The sequence below is a fragment of the Alexandromys fortis genome, unplaced genomic scaffold (genome assembly GCF_014885135.2).
Source record: "Alexandromys fortis isolate MF-2015 unplaced genomic scaffold, M_Fortis_MF-2015_v1.1 scaffold_71, whole genome shotgun sequence".
In the NCBI taxonomy this organism is placed as follows: Eukaryota; Metazoa; Chordata; class Mammalia; order Rodentia; family Cricetidae; genus Alexandromys; species Alexandromys fortis.
In genome coordinates this window covers 7,570,376-7,596,653 of record NW_026067954.1, presented here as the reverse complement: position 1 = coordinate 7,596,653, position 26,278 = coordinate 7,570,376, and the positions used below count along the sequence as shown (strand labels likewise).

General features: G+C 38.4%; 1 protein-coding gene across 2 annotated transcripts in view; it reads left to right on the top strand.

The window, feature by feature from the left end:
- The window catches only part of Dennd1b (DENN domain containing 1B), a 210,918-nt gene that overhangs the window by 30,351 nt on the left and 154,289 nt on the right, over positions 1 to 26,278 (top strand). The gene's annotated exons all lie outside the window — the stretch shown is intronic.

The following is a 26,278-nucleotide window of genomic DNA, read 5'->3' as shown; positions in this document are numbered from 1 at the left end:
CTCTTTTTTTAAAGTAGGGTTGATAGTAAAGACTGAGAAAAAAACTGAGCTTGGACTCTCAACTTTATGTTTTTACTTTCCTACCTTGAAAGCCAGGTTATCTTTTAAAAGAGAAACAGTGAAGCGGTCTTTTTGCAGAACACATAACGGGGTGGGGCCACTCTGCCTCCTTGCACTTGGAGAGATAGAGTGACTAACAAATAAGAGTCAAATCTGCCCCTAAACTTTGTTTGTGTGAGACATGGTCTAGTATTTAGCCTTGGCTGGCTAGAACTCGCTGTGTAGGCCAGTTTTGCCTGGAACTCACAGAGATCTGCCTGTCTCTACTTCCTGTGTGCCACCCTACCTGGATAAGGTCTGATAGTTTAAAGTTTGAATCTTGTGTAAGTAGGGATAAGAAACTGGGTTTGGGCTAGGGAGATGGCAGCTATTAATGTGTTTGTGTCGCAAGCCTGAGGACCTCAGCTCCATTTCTAAAACCTATGTAAAAACAACAAAGCTAAACCCAGTGTGGTGGTGTGATGTGGGAGTGTCATATATCAATCTGTTGATTTCATTGGTTAAGCAATACAGAAACTGCTTGGCTGGCCCTGATAGGTTAAAACATAGGTGGGAGGAGTAAACAGAATAGGATGCTGGGAGAAAGAGGAAGTGAGCTCAGACTCTGCTCTGCTCCAGGGGAGACTCGACAGCTCTGCTCTCTGGAGCAGAGAGGCCAGGCTCTGCTCTCCCAGGCAGCTCCGACCCAGGATGGACGTAGGCTAGAATCTTCCCGGTAAACGCACCTTGGGGTGCTTACACACATTATTAGAAATGGGCTAAATTAATATGTGAGAATTAGCCTAGAAGAGGCTAGATAGAAATGGGCCAAGCAGTTTTTAAATGAATACAGTTTGTGTGTTGTTATTTCGGGCATAAGCTAGCAGGTGGCTGGGGTGCTGGGGACGCAGCCCCGCTGCCGCTCCTATTTCAACAGTGGTGTACGCCTGGTACCATAGTGCTGGGGAAGCAGAGACAGGAGAATGCTGAGGGCTTGCTGGATAGCCCGTTTGTGTGAATCAGAGAGCTGCAGGTTCACGGAGAGACCCTGTCAAGAAACATCTATATCCATCCATCCATCCATCCATCCATCCATCCATCCATCCATCCATCCATCTATCTACCTATCTATCTATAGTGGAGAGTGATCATGTAAGACATTTTACATCAACTTGTACCTTCTATGTATATGTGAACACATGTGCATGAATACATAAAAGAAGCTGAAGTTTTGACACGAAGAAGTGATATTTCCATTTGACACACTATCAAGGTTATGCTTTTAAGGAGAGCACTATCTGTATCTTGTGTATTTTCTACTCCATGTCACTTTATCGGAGAGGAAAGTCTGTCGATCCACCCATCCACCCACCCATCCATCCCTTCATCTTATGAACTTGAAGCATCTGTTCTAAAAGTACCAGGGGCACACCGTAACTTTAGAATCCAAGTTATGTTAGTTTCCAGAGTAAGCTTTGAAGCTTGATTTTTTTTTTTCTGGTTCTTTTTCCCCTCCTGTGTGTTCGAGGATAATCCCTAAAGCTGTTTTTCTAAATCAGCTTTCAAAATTTTCCATTCATTTTTAATCTGTGTTCTAAAGAATAATGGCCAATCTGCTGGGAATGGAAATCCTCCAAATAGAGGCCTGAGAGAATGTGGAGATTGGAAAACAGATGGTCTGGCTGGAGGGTGCTGTTCTGTGAAGTTGTCCAAGGCTCCATGTTTCTTTCCTTTCTGTTATTATCTAGGCTTTTAATCTTGTCTGCAGAGTCAAAGCCAAGGCACTAACTCTAAGTTGAAGTCACATGACAGGCAAGAGGAGTACTTCAGACAAGAAATTTCTTCTAAGGCTACACAGGGCAGCTTTGATACATTACTTCCTTTGTTAAGGACTTGGTCCATGACAGTTTTACCATCATTTGGAAGGAGTTTGGAAACTTCAGCTTTTACTCATTGATCAAGTGCTGAGGAAGAAGGGAAAGGACCTATGAAGGTCAACATACGTTTGGCCACTTATGCGTGTAGTGTTGAACTGGGACGTCACATGCCTTTAGTAGCTCACTCTAGGTCCAGGTATCTGAGCACTCATCTGTAACTCATTCTTGGCTCTAAGTAGTCCTATGTTGTCTTTTTTTTTTTTTGCTTAAAAAGTTTTATCTGTTTGTCTGTCTAATCGTGTGTGTGTTCATATGTCCCATGGAATACTTGTAAAGGTTAAAGGACAACTCGATGGTTGATTCTCTCCTTCTACCATGTGGGTCCTGGGGATTGTCAGTCTTGCTTTTATGTGCTGAGCCATCTATCTCACCAGCCCTTACTTTCATTTGTCATCCTTCACTTCCCATGCAAACTCTACATCTAATTTCAAAATGTAAGTTGCTGCATATTTCAGTAGTTTAAAAACATTACCAAGGGGGGTGGGTGGGTGGAGAGATGGCTTAATTGCTAAGAGAATTGACTGCTCTTGTAGAGGACCTGGGTTTGAATGCTTTCACACACATTCCTCAAACTATCTGTAACTCCAGTCCAAGGGACCCAACACCTTCTTCTGGCCTTCACAGGCATTGCTGAAAGTGGTGACAGACATACCTGCAGGAACTCTCTCTCTCTCTCTCTCTCTCTCTCTCTCTCTCTCTCTAATTAATAAAAAAATTACCAAGGAAAGAGTGGTGGGGCTAGCTCTTCAGATTCTAGTTCAGCTCATTAAAAATGTCCAGTTACACTTATAGTAGATAAACTATAAAACTATGATGAAGCTTTAAAAAATGCCAGATGTCCATGGCCATGTGCACTACTGGCCATTGCCATGGTGTTGCTTTCTCTAATGTCCACTATGATGTGCATGCTGGCCACCATCATGCTATTGCATTCTTGTATGTCCACTGGGATGTGCACTGCTTGCTACCATCAAGCTATTGCAGTTTCTCTTGTAGACCTCCTTCATCTTTCATTTCTCCTCTCACTAGTCCACTTTCTACATTAATTCTTTGTTTATTCTCAGAATGACTTATGTCTAATAGCAAACATAAATTTTAAAAACTGGAACATTAATTCATGTATATAATATGCATTAATCACATCAAGGCCATAAACATGTTTGTCTCTTTATGATTATTTTGTTTGGAGCTTCTTCTAATTATTCATAAAATATGTGATAGATTACTGTGAAGAACCGTTCCCTTACTATGCTGCAGAGAACCAGAAGGCATCATTCTAACAGCATTTAGTACATCTTATCCACCCTCCATCCATGTAACCTGAACCCTTCCCTTCTGAGCCTCTAGTAAGCAATAATCTACACTTGGATTTTGCAGCTTCCACCTATGAGAGATAGCATACTATATTTTTGTTTCTGTCGACCTTAGTTCATTTAATAAAGTATCCTCTAGTTCCATTTGTTATTACACGGATGAAAAGCTATCATTCTCTTCTGAATGAATCATATTTTGTTATTTTTTCCATTTTATTTATCTATTCATCTGCTGACATACATTTAAGTTGATAATATATCTTAGCTACCATGAATGGTGCAGCAATAGACATGGTACCTCTTCTATATTGTTATTATTACTATGTTGGTATTATTTCCTTTGGATCATATAGTAAACTTTTAGGCATTATTGGTGTGGTAGGAGGGCTACAAGGGATTGACTTCAGGGGTGTTGTGCATGTTAAATTGAGATACATTCTCAGGCTAATTTTTTTTTTTTTTTTTGAGAAATTTCCACACTGTTCTTCACATTGACTGTACTAACCTACACTCCTACCGGCAGTGTTTAAAAATTCCTTTTACTCGATGTCCTTAACAACATTGTGCTTTTAATGAATATGTAGATTTTTTTAAAAGACATGGAATCTTGGCTGTGTTGTTTTCCAAATTGCTAGACTCAAGTGATGATCCTACTTCAGTGTCTCGAGTAGCTGAGATGATAGGAATGCAGCAGTGATTCTAGAGTGGTGTCGATGCAGATGTCAGGTCAGTTGGTTATCTTTCTTCATCTCTGTCGGTGAGATAATTCATGGAAAGAAAAGATATTTAATGCTATACATATGTATGTATGTATGTATAGACTCATTCAATTTTATAGTTGTAAGAGTTGTATTTTTCTGGTAACTTAAAAAAAATTATGTTTAATCTGAATGGGTGATTGCCTGTGTGTATGTTTGTGTACCATAGGTATACTGTGTTTGTCAGAGTTCCTGGGGTTAGAGTTACAGATTGTTGTGAGCCACTCAGTGGGTGATGGGAATCAAACCCTGGTCTTCCGCAAGAGCAGCCAATGCTCTTAACTGCTGAGTCATCTCTCCAGCCAGTGATTTTGTTAGCTTCTATATTATTCATGATCATAGTCTTAGCCAAATTTAATTTTGTTTTGTTAAATACTTTCTTATGCATTATATTCAGTTTTTATAGATTTCTTTTCCTGCAGCAGAAGTGAAATATTTAATATTTCTTGCCCACCATTGTGTGCACGCTTGGTTGTGTACTCTTCAACTTGAATGCTTTTCTAGGTTTAGATTTGCATATGACCCCAAAATGAAGACTTGCTTCTAAAAGCCAGACATACATTGTGTATAAGCATTGATGATTTCCTAAGAATACATTTGTTTTTTGTGTTAATTACGATATTTATTACCTCCTGAAATAATTACAGTAAAAGTTTCTCTTTTCCTAAGACTTGGGGAGTCAGTTTATATAACTGTATATGCCATGGTTTGATTCTTAATTCATAATTAATTGCATTCATATCATCCACAAATTACTATTCATGTGCATTCTTTTAAGTTGAACTTATTATTTCATAAAGTTTAGTTTTTAAATTAACATACTGTGTTTGACAGTTTTGAAATCAGGTAAAAGATTATTTAACCACATTAAGAACATCTACTTTCAAATAGTATCTTTTATGGATGCAGTCATGACATAATTTTAAACACTGTTTATTGCTGTGGATGTAATTTGTATGATCATATTTGAAGAAGTGCAGTCCTTCTCACTGTATAGTAAATATTCCTGAATTCGTTTATGATTTGACATACTTGTATAAATTCTTCTTTTACTACCTCCTATGACCTGATTTGTTTAATGTGTTCTTATCTTAGTTAAAAATAATCTATAAATCGTTTTTGTAATTATGGATTGCCAGTATTTCATTTCAAATTCTAAGTTTTAATTAAATTCCCATGTTTGTTTAATTATTTTACCATTGTTCAGCTTTTATTAATTAATATTTATCTAAAAAGAGAACACAATTTTTTTGACCTGCATTTTGGCCATAATCCCTTCAATGATAAATATTGAAATAAAAAATTGGTTGAGAAATATCTATTGTAAAAACTGCAAGTAAGAGATAATGTATTGTAATTCTTGAATGCACCTTTCATTAACAGAATTTTAAATTCATGGGAATGACATAAATAAGCCTGTGTTTTAGGGCTCTCTGTGTTAGAAAATATGTTGCCAATGTGGGAATTGGCAACTGAGACTGTTAAAGTCCTGAACTCAAATTTTTCTCTTATCTCTGTGTTAAACAATGGAAAGTTTTACCCTATGGTAAAATAACATCTTCATCAGGTTCTCAACAGGGTACCTTAGTTAATTTTCAGATGAGTGTTTGACAGGATTTTCTCTTTGGCTAGCTGTTTGGATGAGAGTCTAGACAAGGAGAGGCTTGGCACTTGCAGGGCTTCTCAATTTCATTATCTTGAATGTTGAGTAAGAGCAGCCTCCTCTGATGTAGGGACTCCATGCCCAAACAACAGGGACAAAGGCATAGCTTTTGTTCTTGGGAGAGGAGCTAATCCGACCGCAGTGCACTGTGAAAATCCATTATGGGAAGGGAAAAGTGTCTCTTGGAAGGTGAAGGCTTAGCAGTTTAACCCTGACCATCAAATCTTGCAGAAAGCAGGAATGTGTTAGTAGGGCAGAGAAGGAGGAGAGACATTTATGCAGGTCTGTGTCTTGAGCTCCTAAAAGCAGATCAAGTGGGTGACTGTCAGAGATGGGGCACTTGAATCCTAGTAAGAAATGCAGATCGCCAAGTGTGACTTTTGACTCAGTATTCTAACGCGGTCATTGACCTTCTTACCTGGAGGACTGTGGGCAGCAGAGTGCAGCATGATGCACAGAGCTGGAAGTGTAATCATTCTCTGGCTCTTTTCCGAGAAGGCCCATTGCTGACCTTTGTTAGGTTCTGTTTATTTACTGCTTGCTGTGGTGGAGAAAAGCCCTGTTACTCATTTTCTTCATTGTGTACCTTGCTTAATGTGATGGTGTGTGTTCACAGAAATATATCTGGTCATATTACTAGGCCCCTGAATTGGTCTGTGTCCCTTTGGCATTTACTCTGTTAATACAAAAGTCTCCTAGAGGTCACCACTATTGTACAGTTCAAAGGAGAAACTAATTGTAACTTTACCATGGAAGGATCTGGAGACTTAATTTTGAACTTATATTAATATTCTGCATATTGGTAGTTATATGTAAGTTGTATTTGCTAGAACTTAAATGTTAATCCCTGTTTATATGACTAGACCAATATGAACTAATTGTTTCCTCTTATCCTGACAATATAGGTCCTTCGTAGATAGGAGTATTGCCAATAATTAAGGCTTCATACTGTTGGGCTCCGTGCCTGGCAACACCAGAGTGTGTAAATTACTCCTGAGAATAGCTGGGTGTAGATTGTAAGCAGTTTTGATTATATTCTAACAGTGCACCATCAAAGGAGATAAAGGCTGTAGGGGAGGGGAGGAGGAGAGAGATGGTGCTGGCTATTAGTAATGAACAAGGGTGAATACAGGAGAAAGGGAAAGGAGTGATATTAAAGTGGGCAAGTTAGGGAACTACTAGTAAAGCCACAGTGTAATGCTCTCAGTTTGAATTAGAGCCCAAAGCTGTAAATACAAAGATTCATTAGGGGTGCTGGGTCTGGTGGCACATACCTGTAATCTAGCACTGAGACTGAGGCAGGAAGGTCCAAATTCAAGGCTAGCCTGGGTTATAATCTGTTGTTCTCTGCACAACCCCACCCCGAGTTTGTTAGGGGATTATTATGTAAAACAAATATGAAAGTATGGTGCTGTATAAAACAAATGGTTGGACTTTGTCAGGTCCTTGGTAAGGGGAAGAGTGTATGTGTGCAGAGATGGAACTGGTAGGCCCTATCATTTTGGTCAATGCATTGTTTTCCATTCATCATGGTCAGGTTAGTGTACTTATATCTTATCATAATTCTTCTTGGCTTGTAAAAGTGCCTGCTTGATGTGGGATTCCCCTCTGTATGCTTGAATACCATTGGTTAATAAGCCTAGGCAGTTTGGATGCTCACCTTACTAGATCTGGATGGAGGTGTGTGGTCCTTGGACTTCCCACAGGGCAGGGAACCCTGATTGCTCTTTGGGCTGAAGAGGGAGGAGGACTTGATTGGGGGAGGGGGAGGGAAATGGGAGGCGGTGGCGGGGAAGAGACAGAAATCTTTAATAAATAAATAAAAAATAAAAAAAATAAAGAAACTGTCTTGACCTGTGGTAGGGCAAAAGAATAGAGGTAGGCAGGGAAAACTAAACTGAATGCTGGAAGAAGCAAGGTGGAGTTTAGAGAGAAGCCATGTAAACATTTATGAAACCAGATGGAACTTTACCTGGTAAGACACAGCCATATGGCAATACACAGATTACTAGAAATGGGTTAAATTAGATTTAAGAGTTAGCCATTAAGAAGCTAGAGCTAATATACCAAGCAATGATTTAATTAATATAGTTTCTGTGTGGTTATTTCGGGCCTGAGCTGCTGGGAACCAACAAGCTGTCTCCTACTACACCTGCTAATGATGGTGAACATGGTTACCAGACATGTTTGGTGTTGGGGACTGTTCTGAGCACTGCATGTACTCATACTTGCCCTCCCTACTCATCCTACATCCTTTAAGGAGGGCGCTATTTTTCGCAAGTTCTTTATAAGATGGAAATCAAGGCCAAGTGATGAAGTCACATGAGAACGATCCCACGCTGCTGCTGCTGAAGTAGAGTGTGATGTGTGCAGATGGAGTCAGACTTTGGATCTCAGCCTTCTGCCTACCATGCTGTGAATTCTTAAGGAGTTCTTTGAGGGTATAATTAAACAGGACCTAAAATGTTAAACTTTAAATGGTTTCTCCTTCATAATTTCACTTCTTTAGAACATCTTGCTCAAATAGCAGCTTATTGCTCACTTTTGTGGAGAAAAATCAGCAAACAACTGAGTTGAAGGATTTTTAAAATTCCATCTCAGTGAATTTTCTCTTTGTATCATGTTCTTCCATGATTTTTAGTTTACTTGCTTGTTTTTAATGAGTGCTCCAAATGACAGATTCTCCTCATTCTGATTCTTTTATTAATCAGTTTATCCTTTGGCTGTGACCACCCTGAGGAAGTCCATTGAATAAAGTAGAATTTGCTATTTCTCAGACTCCCCAGTGGCCAGTGTTCTGTGAGATATTAATTGCCCATTCCATTGAACCGTCAGGTGTCATAGTGGTCTGTTGTTGTGAAGAGACACTATGACCATGGAAGCTCTTATAAAGGAAAACATTCAAGTGGGGTTTGCTTAACTAGTTCATTGTCATCACGGTGGCACACAGGCAGACATGATGCTGGAGATGCAGCTGAGAGTCCTCCATCTGGATCTGCAGGCAGCAGGAAGTGAGAGACAGTGAGCCTAGCTTGAGTGTTTGAAACCCAAAGCCCACTTTTCGTGACTCACTTCCTCCAACAAGGCCACACCTCATAATCCCCGTTGAGTAGTACCATTTTCTAATGACCAAACAGTCAAATATATGAGCCTGTGGTGACCATTCTTATTCCAGCCACCACACAGTGTTACTGTATACGATCACTACCATTTGTGAGAGCAGTATGCTCCTTTAAGGGTAGTCAATTCTAATCTTTTTGGAGATATTTTATTTTCATAAATATAAAGGTCTATTAAATTAAGACTTCTCAAATTGTCAAGTAACTGAAATACATATATAGCATCTATAATTAAACAACTTGTTTCTAACTTTAAGAATATTAAGTTGAAAGAAAATGGTTTGTTATCATCTGTTATATATTTTTTTTCTGAGGTTTTAAGAGAGAATTTAATTGTGTATTTCATGCTGACCTGATGGAATACTTTATGTATTTGGGTAGATATGGACTTGCAGCAGCCCTCCTGTATCAGTCTCACAGGTGCTAGGGTTATAAGCATGCGCATTAACACCTGTTCATTTAATTTTAAAGTATAACCATAGAATCAGCAAGAATTGTAGGCATTCTCCTTATTTTGATTCTAAAAGCCATTAGAACAGATTACAAAAAAATCAAATATGTGGTTGGTTCTTTTTTGATTAAGTTTTAAAAATATTTATTTTTATTTTATGTGAGTATTTTGTCTGCATGTGTGTATGTGTACTTGGTGCATGACTGGTACTTGAGGAGGCTGAAAGAATAAAAATAGGTGTCAGATCCCCTGGAACTGAAATTACAGATGGTTGCACGTAGCCACGCTGGTGTAAGGAACTTAACTTAGGTCTTCTGCAAATAGCCAAAGCTTGTAACGGCTGCAGTCTTTCTAGTTCCTTTTTGGCTAATCTTAAAGAATGTTTTCATGGTTAGAAAGATGACTCAACTGTGGAGTCCCTCCAGCTCTTGCAGAGGACCAGACTGGTTTGCAGCAACTGTGGTGGGTGGCTCAGAGTAGACTGTAACTCCAGTGCCAGGAGCTGATACTCTCTTTTGAACTTTGAAGGCACTTGTCCTTGTACATATGCCAGCATGCACGTACACACACACACACACACACAAAACGGAAATATAATAAAAATACTCAAATAAAAATGTCTTCCTTCTATTTATTTTTTCCAAGAATAAACCCACAGTTTATTTGAGTAGAATATATAATACCTGTTGCTTTGAGAAATTGCATGGGCTCTGTCTTCTGCCACGTTTTTGCATTTTTTGTAGATTTACTCCACTCATTCACATTATCCAAACATGTTGGAACATTTACAAAATAATCTAAATATATTTAACCTTGAAATAGGCCATTTACCTTTTCTACCTATAAAATATATGTATCTGTATTTTCTCATCTCTATCATCTATCGATCTATCAATCTCTATGTTTTTTCAAGACAGGGTTTCTCTGTGTAGTGCAGGCTGTCCTGAAACTCACTTTGTAGACCAGGCTGACCTTGAGCTTACAGAGCTCTGCCTTCCTCTGCCTCCTGATTGCTGGGGTTTAAGGCCTGTGCTACCACTACCTGGTGAAGGAATATATTTTTGTAGTAAATTATTAGGGTTGGAGAGGTGGCTAATTGATTAAGAGCCACTCACTGGTTTTGCAGAGGACACAGGTTGGGAACCACTTGATGGAGACTCAGCATCTACAACTTGAGTTTCAGGGGAATCTTACATCCTCTGGGCTTCTCAAAGTGCATCGTATAGGTGCTGTGAGGTACAGTTCTTCAGTTCTTGAGGTCAAAACTATTTTTATAATGATGCTGAAACATTATTGTTTTGTACTTTCATTCTTTTAGAGACTCTTTCTCATAACGTTATTACTTTGATGATTAGTAAAATGTTTGAAACATGAAAAGAAACATGCCGCAGCAATGCTGAAACACGCATGGGCAGCCCATTTATATTGGGTTCCATGGTCTGAGTTGATGAGGATGACTGACCAGGTTTCTTCCTCCAGGAACGGTTCCACCGAGATATGAACTCGGATTGCTGGATTCAGAGTCCAGAGCGTTAAACAGTACAGCATGGGAACTGGTGCAATAAAATGTATGTTTGGGTTTTCTTTTTTCTTTCTTTCTTTTTTTATTTCTATTTTGCTAATTTATAAGTTTTAAATTTTAGCATGATACACATTTGTTCTATTTTACACTGAGTAAAGCTCTTTGGTGACCTCAGTAATAATCAAGATCTTACAGTTGATTCTGATCCTACTATGATATATGTTGCAAGGCTAACTAAAACACTTTGGGACAAGTTCAAGGGACATTTTCTTTCTAGGTACTATTTATTTCCCATTTCTTTCATGAAGTGTGGTGCCTTCTCGATTGGTCACATGGCTTTCCCTCGCTGATGTGCTTGTTACCTTTAGATAATGCTCTGAAGATATGCAAACATTCTCTCTGCTACCCACCTGTTTATCACTGCTATATACATCCACAGCCAACGACAATACATGTTTATTTGGCTTGCTTTTCCCCATTCCAGTTCATCATTTAAAGGAAGCAGGGCAGTACCTTGAGGCCGGAACTGAAGCTCTGGGGGAGTGCTGTTGACTGTCTTTCTCCTGATGGCCTGATCAGTTTGCTTTCTTTTATGCCTCAGTACCACCTGCTCAGAGGAGGCACATCCCACATCAATCATTAATCAAGAAAATGCCCTCCAGACTTGTCTACAGTCATTCTGATAGTGATATTCTCAGCTGAGTTTGTCTTCCTAGAGATGTCTAAATTGGTGTTGAGATGATAGAAACCACTCAGCATACCACTATTCTTGATTCCATTTAAATCATAGTCAGATTTTATGTTAGATCAGTCTGAGTATTATCCAAATAAAATGATGAAATTTTTGTTAAATAAATAGATATTTATGGAGGAATTATATAAATCCATTGAAAAGAGAATGAGAAAGAAAACCTTCAATTAAGTAACCGAAAAGGTTACTCTTATGAAGCAAACATTTGGAATATAAAACATGTTTTTTGTCTTCAGGACGTTTAGTTATGAGGTGAAATATTTTAGCTGTATAAAGCAGTATAGTATTTTAAATTGGCTGGACATGCCTGCAAATGAAACAGGTTGCCGTTTAGGGCTTGGGAAGGCCTCATGGCCTAAGTCCAGAGTAATGATAGAACTCAGGGAAATGTGCAAAAAGGAACATAGCATTTCCAGAAAGGGTTTCACTGTCTGTAGGAGTATAAATAAATCCTCAGAATTGGGAATAATGTATGAAAGATAAGACATTTTATTGGAGTGTGGTGAAAATACTTTTAGATAGGAAGAATGGAATCAGGAAGTGTAGAGTCTTGCCCCAATTAATTGGTCTTAATATATGGATCTATTTATTGTTAAAAATTGAATATCTTATTGAGTCATCAATGACTCGGTCCTTAAGGATCTTTTGTTCAGGTCAGCAGTAGGGAGCCTCTGAATATTTTTTCTTTGGAGACCATATTATCCTCGTAAGATTGACTTCATTGCAGCTGGGTGAGCGGAGCCAAGTGTCCGGAAGACTCGTCAACTAATATGGCTTTAGAGTGGGATGAGACAGAAGAGGAGGCATGGACGGGAGCTGTGTTTCCAAAGAGGACTAATGTGATTAGGAGCTGATTAGATACAGAGGATACAGAAGGCAGGAAGGCATAGTAAAGCTGATTCTGGGCTTACAGGTTTTGGTGCCCGCTTCCATTCCTCAAGTGAGATGATCGTGATGCAGTTTCAGATACTAAGAGGCGCCTGAGTTCTAAAGTGGGGCAGACGTCGGGATGAAGATGCTTGCTTGTGCACAGAGCGTCTGTGGAAGCATTCTGCTTTCTGTGGGGCTAGAAGTGTTTCTGATTTGGGAGATTTTCACATTTTTGCCTATCTGCATAGACTAGACATTTGCTAACCAGAACAGTGGAAAGCCCAAATGCTTTCTCTCCATTCTGAAACTCGTGGAGTGTGGCACCAGTATTATCTGTATCACTTCGATTTTGAGTATCAGTGTCAGTAAGTACTTGAAATATGAAGAGGATGTGGTTCTCAAAAGGTTTGAGAACATATTTTCCTTTCTTTAAAACATTATTTTTAGATTCATTTTATGTCAATGAATGTTTGATTGTGTACTTGTAATTGCAACATGTATGTGCCTGATGTCCACGGAGGACAGGTGTTGTATCCCCTGGAACTGGAGTTACAGATGGTATGTGGGTTCTGGGAACGGAACCTGGAGTCTCTCAAAGGCAACAATTGCTCTAGAGAGAACTCTCTCTCCAGCCTTGAGAAATTTTCTTTACAGAAAGATTATGGCAGTGATGAAGTGCAAACTCTCATTTTGGGGAAATTAAAAAAAATTACAGATGCCTAACAATGTGTGCACGGGAGTCAAGGGATCATTTTGGAAATTAAAACAACAGCAACAACAACAAAACAAAAACAGAAAACAACCAAAACTTACTTGGAGAAGAAAGTTTTAGAAAAACTAAAAACCTTGTGCCTACTAATGTATGCACTGGAGCCAATTTTAAAAGTGAACTCTTTTAGGTAGTTCTTCGGACAAGAGCTGAGAACACTGCATTGCATATAGGAAATGATTGGTGAGGGAATAGCTGTAGAATGCTATGTTTGTTTAAATTACCCATGGGAAGTAACTCATTCTTCATTTTGCCATTTTAGGCAGAGAAACAAAAGACTGCGTTCTTACAGGAGAGATTTAGCTGTATTGTCATGTTGAGTGGACCATTAGGAGGGAGGTTGGCAGACCTGGAGCAGTCCCTCTGTATGTGGGAAGCTATGCAGACATGCCTGCTTCAGTGGAATGGAGCCTGACAAACGTCTCCAATGATGACTGATTATCTGTTCATCCTACACGGTCAGTTGACCTCCTAAACATGATGTCCTCCTGGAATTGGTAGAACCGGTCCAGTTGCCTCCAGGCCAGTGGCTGTTGTCTATTTGAGTGCACAATTGACTCCTAAATTATAACCCCAATAACTAATAATTATGTTTTAAGGAAATGGATAAAAATTGTCCTAGGACTTAATTATTAGTAAGCATTCAGACTATTAGGTTTTTTTCCCACTTCTGTTGTAAGTATTAGCATTATGCTTACTAGTCATAATGCTGACCTCAAAGGTTAAAGATATATACCTACCTTCAGTTCAAGACAATTCTGAACACCCTCTAGGAAGGTGTTTCCCCAAAGTTATCTTTTCCTCAGTTTAGAAATTGGTTCTATGAAAGTTTCATACAGTGCGTTTTTCTTATTATCATCCCGACTCTTCTGAGATCCACACCCTCTTCCCTACCTACCCACCTTTGGGACTTCTTTTAGATTTTTAAACCATCAAGCACAGTTCCTGCTGCCCATGCACTTTTGGATGTGTGGTCTGCTGCTGGATTTGACTTGCCTGAGGCTTCCCAGGTCTTCTGCGTGCTGTCACAGTTGCCAGGAGTTCCTATGTGCTCTGTTGTGTCTGGAGAACACTGTTTCCTTGTAGACACCTAAGGTCTTCAGTTTTCTCTTCTGCCATTATCCCTGAGCCTTGGGAGGAGGGGCCGTGATATGAATGTTACGTTTAGGGCTGAGCACTCCACAGACTCTTGTTCTCTGCAGCTTGGCCAGTTGTGGTTTTCTGTGCTAATTGCCATCTACTGTAAAAAGAAGCATCTATAATGAGGATTGAGAGATGACACTACTTATTAATTTTTAAAAAAATTCTATGCAACATATTTTGACCATTTTCCTTCCCCTCCCTCAACTTCACCCATATCTTCCCTACCTCCTTACCCACTCAAAGTCTTGTTTCTTTCTAAAATAACAATAATTAAAGCCCAAGAAAACAAACAAAACACAGTAAACTATAACAAGAACAATAGCACACACAAAAACACGGAGTCCCTTTTGTGTTGGCCATCTGCTCCTGGAGTGTGGTTGATGTATATTATTCACTGTCACGTCAGTGGGGAAAACTGGCTTTCCCATCCTAGCAGGTATCGATTATAAATAGTTTTTTGGGGTGGGGCTTTGTGCCTGCTTTCCCTTCTCCACAGTGAACTGGCTTGAAGTTATGAAGGTATTTTGCATGATGTCACAGTCTTGGTTTCTTATGTGCAGCAGTTCTGTTGTGCCTGGAAGACACTGTTTCCTCGGAGCCATGCACTATCTCTGGCTCTTACAAACTTTCTTCTTCAAGGAAACTTCTCTTTTCAACATATGGAAATTGGAGTTAGGTTTTGTGCATGGTGATAGATAAGGGTCTAATTTCATTTTTTCTGTATGTGGATATCGAGTTTTCTCAGGAACATTTGTTGTAAATACTTTTTCATTTTTTTGTCCATATTTAATGGCTAAAGTTGTGTGTACTCAGTTTGGGTCTTTGATTTTGTTCATTGGTCTGCATTTCCATTTGTGCCAGTACCATATTCTTTTTTATTATGCCTCTGTAATATATCTTAAGATATGCATGGTAATACCTCCAGCATTGTTCTTTTTGCTCAGAATTGTTTGACTCTCTGGGGTCTTTTGTGGTTGCATATAAATTTTAGGGCCGGGCGGTGGTGGTGCACGCCTTTAATCCCAGCACTTGGGAGGCAGAGGCAGGTGGATCTCTGTGAGCTCGAGGCCAGCCTGGTCTACAAGAGCTAGTTCCAGGACAGGAACCAAAATCTACGGATAAACCTATCTCGAAAATCCAAAAAAAAAAAAAAAGAAAAAAAAAAAAGAAAAAGAAAAAAAGAAATTTTAGGATCAGTTTTTCTATTTCTGTGATGAATGAGATGTGCATTTGGACTTTGATAGAGATTGCATTGAATCTGTAAAAGGCTTTTGGTAAAAAAGGTCATTTTCATAACGTTACTTCTCTCAACCTGTGAGCATGGGATACCTTTCCATGATCTGGTTTCTTTCTTGAGAAGTTCGACATTTTCATTGTAGAGGTATTTCACATTCTTGGCTAGGTTTATTCCTCGAGATTCTTTGAGGCTATTGTGAATGGTAGTGTGTTGTTGGTACATAGAAAACTCTTCATTTGTGCAAATTGCTTCTGTGTCCTACCATATTGTTGGCCTTTGCTTATATCTTTTAGCAATGCTTATTCCTTTCAGTTGTTCTGAAAGTATATTTTGGCTATATTCCTGTTCATATAATTTTTGTACAACTAACATGCTTTCTTAGAGCTTTTGAACATTTTACTCCAATTTTTTTTGTCCTTCATTGCTGCTGTTAAGAAGTATGCTGTGAGACCTATAAATAAAATCTTTTTTTTTTCTTTTCTAGGAAGATTTTGGAAGTAGCTTTTTATGTTTTAATTTCATTGTGATGTCTCCGCTGTTTCTGGAAATCCTACTTGACTCTTTTGTGGTTCCTCACTCTGAATATTGTGTCTCTCATTAGTTTTGGTAATCTTTAATCCTTCTCATATTATTTTCTTCCTTTCCATTGTACACATCCCTCTCTTTTGGTCTAGTCCTTTAGACTTTGAAGTGGATTTGTCACTGTGCTGGCTCCCTTTTGTCATCTTTACTCAAACTAGAGCCACCTCGTGAGAGATCACCTCCATCTAACTCTTGTGTGTGTGTGTAGGAGGTATTTTCCCCGATTACTGATTGATGTGGGAGGGCTGGGGCCCAGCCCATTGTGAACAGAGCTACTCCTGGCCATTTGGGTCTGTGATGTATAAGAAAGTAACTGAGCAAGCCAGAACACACAAACTAGTCCTCATTGTTTGTTCCTCTAGCATCTTTGCTTTTGTTCCTGTCTCCAAGTTCCTTTCTTTAGCTCTGCCCTGGATTTTCATAATGATGGACAATAACCTAGAAGACTTAATAAACCTTTTCCTCTCCAAGTTGCTTCTAGTCAGTGTTTTATCACAGCGACAGTGCTGACTAGGACAGTTAACATAACCCCTTCCTCCTGTCCTTCTTCCTCTCAGTCTTTCTCTTCCTTCCCCTCCATACTCTTATCCCTACCTTTCTTCCCTTCCCCCCTCCCTCTATCCCCTCCTTCTTATCCCTTTCTCTCTCTCCTCCTCTTCTGTTTCTGCCTTTCACCTCCCAGTGCTCGTCTAACTTTGCTCTCATTGATGTCTGTTTTGGTTCACTGTATCTCTCTTCTACATACATACATACATGCATACATGCATACATAAACATACATACACAAACATACATACATAAACATACATACATACATACATACATACATGTGATCTGTTTAGTCCCCCTGCCTGCCTTGTGTGTGTGTGTGTGTGTGTGTGTGTATACATCCATCACACATGTGCAGAGGTAAGAGGACAGCTTGTTTGAGATAGTTTCCTCTTTCTACAATGTGGGTGTTTAAAATGTAGGTTGTTAGTCTTGGTGGCTGTCTCTTTTCCCCAGAGTCATTGTGCCAGCCCAGTTTGCTGTCTAGTTATTGAGGTCATATTTCTTAAAGTTCTGATTTTTAAAGCTCCCCTTTCCAAAAAAAACCTTACTGTTTGCATATATTTTGTTTTGAATTATCCTTATTGTATAGAAACTGATCCTGTATTTATTATACATGATGTTTCAATTATTTTAGTATCTTAAGCCTTTGATGAGGTGTGGCATTTGGCAAGATCTAAATTGACTTTTTCCAGAGGCATTTGTTCCTGAATCTGCCATGTGCCTGAGGTCACAGAGCATAGGCCCAGGCTTGACAAATACAAAGATAAAGGATGTGAAAAATTAATTAATTTAGAGTAACTTTGTTATTGAATCTCACTGTTAAAGTGATTCCCCATTTAGTGTGATTCTAACTTGAAAGTATTCTAGACAAAAATGCACAGTGTGTTTAATTTGGTAATATTTTATTATGGGTGCAGTTTCTACCCTAATTATTCTCTGCATATTAAACATATTTTCATATTGACAACTTTAGAATTCATTTTTATAATTAATTATTCTAATCACAAACTTTTGCTTATTTTATAATGACTAAACTCTGTTATGTCTAATAGTGTGAGAGTGTGTTATACTTTGTAACCTTGGTGTTAAATATGAAAGCCTTTGACCAAGGTTGTGCTTCAACTCATAATATTTTGGTGTAATATTAACATTTAAAATAATTATGAATAAAATGAAAGTGCCTTATGATAGGTTAAGTTTGTATTTCTGAATGATCAAGTTATTTCTTCTCACTAGTTCAGAGAATTAGGTATACTCAATATTGTTAATAAAATGTATTCTTTAACGTCATATTGTGTACAAAGAATCACAAAGAACTAACGCTCTAACTTAAAGTGTTGCTTCTCACCTTTGAGGAAGTCAGGAAGGTAGGTGATAAGGCCTTGCTGTACTGTTAGCTGCGGCTGTCCGGGTCATAACGCAAAGCATCTTTCACCTTTTCTTCTGTGTTCTTATAAAAACTTTTGTGTTGGCTTTTAATGATTGGTATCTGAAAAACGTCAAAACATTGATTCTCGGTTGTAAGCTTCTTGTCATAGATTAATCAAGACTGAACATCTGTGGTACAGCATTTCTTTTCCTTTTTGTTTGTTGGTTAAAAAAAAAAAAACCTCCTGAAGGGCCCTTGGGACAGATGGCCCCTCACTGTTGATGGTTCGATTACCATGATCACCCACAGCTTCAGAGGAGTGCGAAGAAAAGAAATTGCTTTCTTTGTCAAGGTGTTTTCAATTCAATTCTCACCCATTAGCCCTGTTTGGTTAAGTTTGGAATTACTCTATCAGGTGATTGATGAAGGGTCTCATTTTATCATAATAGGGCTTGTTTAAAAAGAATGGAGGAAGCAAAATGATGTAGCTAATATGTTATATGGTGGATTATATTTTCTTAAGATTCTTTGAAGTCCTCTTTCCTTTGACCAGTTGGAATTTGCTAATATATAAGCAAAAAGAGCATCCCCATTTCGAACTGCGATACTAATTTTAGATCATTCTAGAAGAAACATTTAGAAAAAAAATAAACTTTGGTTTGTATGGTTGGAGTTTTCAAAACCACCCAAAATATTTTACAGAAGTAGATTGGTTATCAATGTGACTGTTTAGAATAGGTCATCAGATTGAACTAGACTTCTTGTGACAATTGCTCATGTACATTTTTAAGACAGTGAAAAATTGAACACGTTTTAAAATTGCTCTAAAATATTTATATTAGGTATGTAAAGTGATAAATACAAGTGTGCCTGTTTTTACAAGTGGCTGTATGAAACATACTAAAACAAGGCTTTAATTTCTCTTCAAATCATATATATATATATGATTTAAACATATACTATTAAGCGATGAATTATATTAATGATAGTGAAATAGTGTTTGAGTATTTAGTAATTAATATCCTTTTCTAGGTTTCTTTACATTCAGGTACTCTCTATAGGACACTGTAGAGTTTAGACTTTTTCACTGCATTAATAATTTAAGAATTGATTTGTTCAAAATATCTTCTCATAGGCAAAAATAAAGTAATCCCACCTTGTGAGTGTATTTTAAGCCACAGCCTGTGAGCGAGCAGAGAGCTGTGTTTTGTAGAGTGCAGCAGGGCAGCAGTGGAAGCAGAGACACCTGCACTCTAGTCCTCCTTGCAATAGTGTCTGACTGCAGAGACACCTGCACTCTAGTCCTCCTTGCAATAGTGTCTGACTGCAGAGACACCTGCACTCTAGTCCTCCTTGCAATAGTGTCTGACTGCAGAGACACCTGCACTCTAGTCCTCCTTGCAATAGTGTCTGACTGCAGAGACACCTGCACTCTAGTCCTCCTTGCAATAGTGTCTGACTGCAGAGACAAAGGACACACAACTCTAAGGCTGCATGAGGAAAAAGACTCTTTCCTTCACAAAACTCTGTCCATAGAGCATGAACTTTTCTTGAAAATATGAATAAAGAGTGCAGTTTTTCATGTCTACAGTTATCTTCTCTGTTCATTTATCCTATAGGTTATTGAAATAGAGCTATTCATTTAAGTTGCATGAAATAAATCATCATAAGAAAACACAGCAAAAAGTATTTTCTCACATAACTGAGAGTGTGAGGTACAAAAAGATCCTCTTGAGTATCTAGATCAGCAGTTCTCAACCTGTGGGTCATGACCCCTTTGGGGGCAACTGTTGAACAACCCTTTCACAGGGGTCATCTAAGACCCCCAGAAAATACAGATATTTACATTAAAATACATAATAGTAGCAAAATTACAGCTGTGAAGTAGAAATAAAAATAATTTCATGGCTGGGGGGTCACTACAACATGAGGAACTATATTAGGTTGAGAACCACTGCTCTAGTGGAATACCTGTACATGTACATATACATTAGGGATAGAGGGATTGTTAGCATATGTGTGTAGATGCATAGCTGTAAGATTGTAGTCCTCCGTGGTTGCTGCTAAAACGATATAACCCCAAATACCATTAAACAATTCAACAATTTTGATGGGATTCTTTTCACTGGGGCCTGGAAATAGAATTATGATGTTAGTATTTATTATGATGATAGACTTTTCCAAACATTTGGTAGTGTTTTTCTTACTGAACCATCGCCTGATCTACTTGTGATTGATGGTGATTTTCCTAGCTCTGTGAAGACACATGTGTATGGTGTATCTGCACATACTAAAGGGTTCTCTAGGGGCTAGACAGACAGCTGTGGGACTAAGAGTGCCTGTTGCCTAATCAGGAGTGTTGGAGTTTTTTTTTCTTATCTATCTATCTATCTATCTATCTATCTATCTATCTATCTATCTATCTATCTATCTATCTATTCATTTATTAAAGATTTCTGTCTCTTCCCCATTGGAGTTTGAACTTCAGCACTTTCGTAACAAATAACAAGCTGGGAATTCTGCAAACATCAGTAACTCTAGCTTTGCAGGATCTGACGCCATCTTCTGGCCTTTGTGTGCATGTGTTTGTATACACTCATATATACACATCATAGACACACATAATTCATTCTTTAAAAAGAAAGGGGATTCCAAAGTACTAACACAGCCTAGAGTATCTATAGCTAACAAATATTAAATTCCTCAATGCTAGTCTTTGTGAGCTGGATGTGGTCTGTTGTTAGTTCTTTAGGTGTGGTCCTTAGAGGATGAGCAGGGACAGCAGCATATGGGGCTTGTTGGACCCACGTGTGCTGGATTAGAGGTTCTCTGTGTGTGAGATCCAGCAACCTGGCTTGTAAGAAGAGCTTTCATGACACTTCTGATGCACACTGATGTTGAGAGAACTGCTCACTAGATCTTTAAGAAGTTAATGAAAGTTTGTATTAATGATATATTTTGAAATATGAATTTTAATTCTCATAATATTTTTGCCTGTTTACTGGGCACCTGTGAATCTCAATGGATGTATTCATTGTGTTATGCTCAGACACAACACATTGGTAAGTGGCTTCTCTGTCACCTCATGTGTTAACTTAAATAATTTGTACAAACATCTGACTATGTGTTTTGTTAAGATTGAATATTCTCTAATTTGAATTTTTAGAAATCAATTTCTTTTTTCCAATATTGGTTATGTTCTTAAAATGTGTGATATTATAAAGTTCATAATCCTTTTTTTTTGAGTGTGTGTGTGGTGTGTGAATCACACAGTTGCATTACTAACCTATCAGAATGACTGCTAGCTCCTCATCAGTGCTGTAAGTTATGCTTTGCTGTGGTGCATGCTGGAAAAATGTAAGATATTGATTGTTCTGGCCTCTGGCTTCAACAAGGACCTAAATAACTGTATAGGAAGTGTTTTTAAATCCTTTGCCATCAGGTTGGATATAAAATTGCAATGATTATGAATTTGAAACATATTTTGCAGATATGACTGAATTTATAATTTTAACTTTGGTTATCTAATTATATGCTTTGAAATATGTCTTCCTTGCACATAAAGGATATTTATGTGATACATGTAGGTAGGCAGATGAGGCTGCTCTTCATTTTAACTCAGAGTGGGGAAGATGGACTGAGCTGCTGGATTTCAGTCCCCTCGCTGAGGGTGACGGAAGGGTTCACGTTACCGGCACCCCACCTTGTCATTTCACATATGCTTCCATTACTTATCTTCTATGTTTGCAATTTTTAAATAGTCATTGGTCTGAAAAGACACCTTTTCAAATTTATTTGTATGTTTTGGTAATAATATACAATATGGATGGATTTTACTGAATATTTCACTTTTAAAGCTAGTATGGGATGATTAATTTATAGTTAATAATTACTCATACATTTACGTTCTCTTTTCATCAGTTGTGGCTGACAGAAACCTAGTGTTGACTGAATCTACCAGATGTCCTTCTCACATTGGCTGTTGGACTATGATGGGAATCCCACTTTGTTGGTGTTTCATGCAAGAATAAACCATTATCTACACTGAATACTTATTACCTGAACAGTGGATTCATGCTTCCTTGTTCATCTGACTTCAGAGAGCTTCCTATAGCATGAGAGTGAGGGGCGGAAGCAGCAGGTTTTATACAACCCTCCACACCAATTCCTCAGATTCTCTCAGAACCATGCTTACCCGCATCCTTTTTCTGTGAGGACGGAAGACATTTCTGCTCCTGCTTAAGCTCCAGGCCATTGTCTTGATCAGGACCCCACTCCTGCCTTGTTAGTGACCTTGGGTCTCTTCTCTCTTGGATTTTCATTAGGTCATTGGTTCCTGTAAGCACACACAGGTACATACTGTTATCTAAGAAAAGGGCGTCTAGCAGAATCTCTTTGATCTGCTCTCAGCATGTACAGCCTTGCTTCGTTCCTTCTCTTGGACACAGACCTCTTGCCCAGTGCGTAGCCCAGGTTCTGTCTGCCTCTTTTCTCTGCCCTGCTCTTCTTACTATGGCTGTGCACCTTTAAAAGGTGCTCGTTCTGCAGCCATCACTTCTCTATGACTGTCAGCACTTGTGAGTTTTTGTTTTCTTTATTCATCTCCAAGGGAATGCACTTCCCGTGATGCCCAAATTGGGAGTTGTGCTGTCCTTCTACCTGGCTGTTCTTTCTCCTTTGGTTGCTGCCACTTCTCCTCTTGCCAACCCAGTCCAGTCTCTTTAGGATGTCTCCCTGCTACATTATATTCTTGGTATGTTAAATTTTGCTTACATTTTAGAAAGGATACCCTCTTTCCTTTTATTCAAGATATCATGTATTTTGTTTCTCCAGGCTAGGATGTTTCCTTTTGCCCAATTCATCCATTAGTGATGATTAGATTCCTTTAAAGATTAAAGGAATAAAGATAAAGGTTCATATGGAGGACCTCTTTCCTAGTTAGTGGTACTATTGCTATGTAATACCATCACCAAAAGCAAGTTGGGGAGGAAAGGGTTTATTTGGCCTATACTTCCACATCATAGTCCATCACTGAAAGAAGTCAGGGAGGGACCTGGAGGCAGGAGCTGATGTAGAGGCCATGGCGGGATGCTGTTTACTGATTCATTCCCCTTGGTTTGCTTAGCCTACTTTCATAAAACCTAGGACTACCCCTCAGGGGTGCCACCATCCACAATGGACTGGACCCTCCCACATCAATCACTAATTATGAAAATCCTTACAGACTTGCTTGCACCCTGACTTTTCGAATGCATTAAAAAGTGTACACTACCATACCCTGTCTATATATGCTTTTTCTTTAGTGCCTCTCTTTTCTGTAAATGTAGGAATCCAGTTTAACTTTGCTATGGTATCTCCATAGGTGAAAAAGTTAAAAAAACCCCACACATTTTTCAAAAGGGCTACTAATTTTTATTTAATAATTTCTATTAATTTATTTTCAAAAGACATTCCTTCCTTAGCAGCATTTCTTGAATTTACCAAGTGAAGGATTCTTCAAGTTCAATTGAATTGTCAAACCCTAGACAGTCTTTGACATTCTGCCCATGAGTGATATGAAGAGTCAGGAGGCAATGGATTTAGTTCTGAATGAAGTAGGTGGAACTTAGTTAGATGGGCCACAGAAGTATTTATTATTGGAAAATATTCCAAGTTAAGTTCTCTGGAGCCAAGAAAGCTCCAATCTTACTTAGCCAGCTGTTTGAGGAGACTAAGAACGTCTCATGCTTTGGCCATAGTTTCCTTGTGCATAAACATCATTCTGTAATGTGAGTGATTCAAGCTGGGAGAAAGCTGTCATCAGAGAGCTGCAGAGATGGCTGAGCACTTAAGAGCACTGGCTGCACTTCACCTGGTAGCTCACAACTGTCTGTAATTCCAGTTTCAGGGAAGTCATTGCTCTCTTCTGACCTCCTTGGGCACCAGGCACATTTGATGTACACATCCACACATCCAGGCAAAACACTTATACACATAAAATAAAAATAGATGTATATATTTTAAAAAACAAATCTGTACTCAAGAGAAATACCAAGATTGTACATTCTATCTTTTCTGGAGTAAATAGTGTCTGAACTCTGGTTTTTTAGATGAATAATAGTAAAGAAACTGTATATTTAACTCATCTTTGAATTCCCCAGAATCAAAGAGATTTTATTAATTGATAGGAATTAGGAAGTATTGTTTTTATCCTGTGATTTTTTTGTTTAGTATAATCCACACTAATATTTTTATTTTAATATTTTGCTTTTTATTAAGGGCTAGAAGGTGTGAAATATCAAAATAAAGGATTTTTCTTTATTTTTAAAAATCACAGTTGAAGAGCATTTGTGCTCATGTGGAAACAGTAATTTTGACTATCTGCAGGATTACTGATTTAACAAGCATTTGTGTACGTATGCTGTAACTATGTGAGGATGAAGTGACACATTTTTCTCGTCAGCAGCGGTGCTTCTGGGTAGGTAGGGTGTGGGGTCTCCTTGGACTCTGACTGGTGGGACGAGCACAGGGTCCCTGTCACAGCTCCGCAGCCCCACTAGCAGCTCCCATCCCTGTCCCTTAAGAGCAGCATAAAATCGGTCCTGACAGATCAGATGAGGATCTGGAGTAATCCTCAGGGAAGAGAAATTCAGGCTCTGTTTGAAGTGACAAAATCGGATTATTTTTTCTCAGGTCTTTTGTTCCTTTGCGGTACTCTGAAAGGATGCTACAAACATGTAGTTGAAATATAACCACATAAACAGTAACTAAGTTAATCCATTTCAGAATGTGGGTGCACATGAGTCTAATACAGTTTTTCATGCTGCTGAAGGATGAGGTTTATTTAATGAAAATAAATAGGATATTTTCCACTAGATGTTTAATCCAATAAACCTTTCATATAGTCATTTGTTTTTTTTCTGTGAAAATGTAGTGTCTAGAAAATAATGAATGAGTGAGCAAGGGGTGCGTGAAAAGCGAGGCAGCCAAAGCGTATTTAGCTAACTGCAGCCAGCAGTAAAACCAGACTGTGGGGCTGTGCAACTGGTAACCATCCCGAGGTCAGACGTAGGCCTAAGAAACTGCTCATATTCTGAAGTAGCAACTGACTCTAAAGTTGTGGTTGATGGGAAGGGATAGATAAATATCTGCCTCAAAGCACATCCCATGCTATGTGACTAGCCTGCCTCTGTGTGATGGTTTGTTTTTATCACTACTAATCTACTGTCGTACTTTCTTCCTGGAGATTTTTCTGTGTACTTTTGTCTTATGATCGCTTCGTTTTGGTAAAAGTGCCACACAAACCTAAACAATTTGGGATGTAATTATCTATAGGATCTGTAAGATAATTCTTTCGGAAGATTTTCACTTGACCTTTGATGTTTTTCACATTAATTTCCAAAATGTAAACATTTGTTTTATATGAATGAAGACAAAGCATCTGATGTTGCTCTTCATAAATTTCTAATGATTTGTTTTATGTAAGATGTTCTGCATTGCTTATTTGTGTTGATTTATGTGGAAAGCTTTAATTTCTTAATTATTATTAATTTTTTTTTGTGGAAAGCATGCTTTGTTTTTAAGTGAAAAACAATCTTATTTGAACTACGTGTGAAGTACTAGAGTAGTCAGCTCATGTTTAAAGTGCTGCTAGACGTCTTTTGGAATTTGGAATTAATGTTTAAGAAATTTTGCACCCTGATTTTTAGTTTTAAAATGCACCATAAGATGGTGGCAGTTGTGCCATTGAGCTGTAGTTGCCCACTGGATACCCAGAACCGAGTCTCTGCCCCTGAGGCCTTTCCTTGGGGTGGGTGGAGACTGGCAGCACTCGGTGTGTCAGCTCTGTCATGGGTTCAGCAGCCTTTTCCAGAGATGCTGTTAATCCATTCTTAGTTACCTTTTAAAAACTCATTGGAAATATTCAGCTTTCTTTCAGGCAGAATTACGTACATGACCTAAATACTTACTAGTACTAATCAAAGCCAGCAACACCATCCTTTACCACATTTAGAAAGGAGTTTGGGAAATGTGAAAGTAAACAGGTGTATGAGTGTTTCTAAAGCTGTTGATACTGCAGCTAGAAATCCACACACAGAAATCACATTTATTTCCCGAAATAGATTGCAAAATCAAACTTATTTTTAAAAGGCTGTCTTAAATCTACCTAGTAGCTTACCTACTACTCAGAATTAGAGTTTAAATATGAGCATTTAAAACTGAA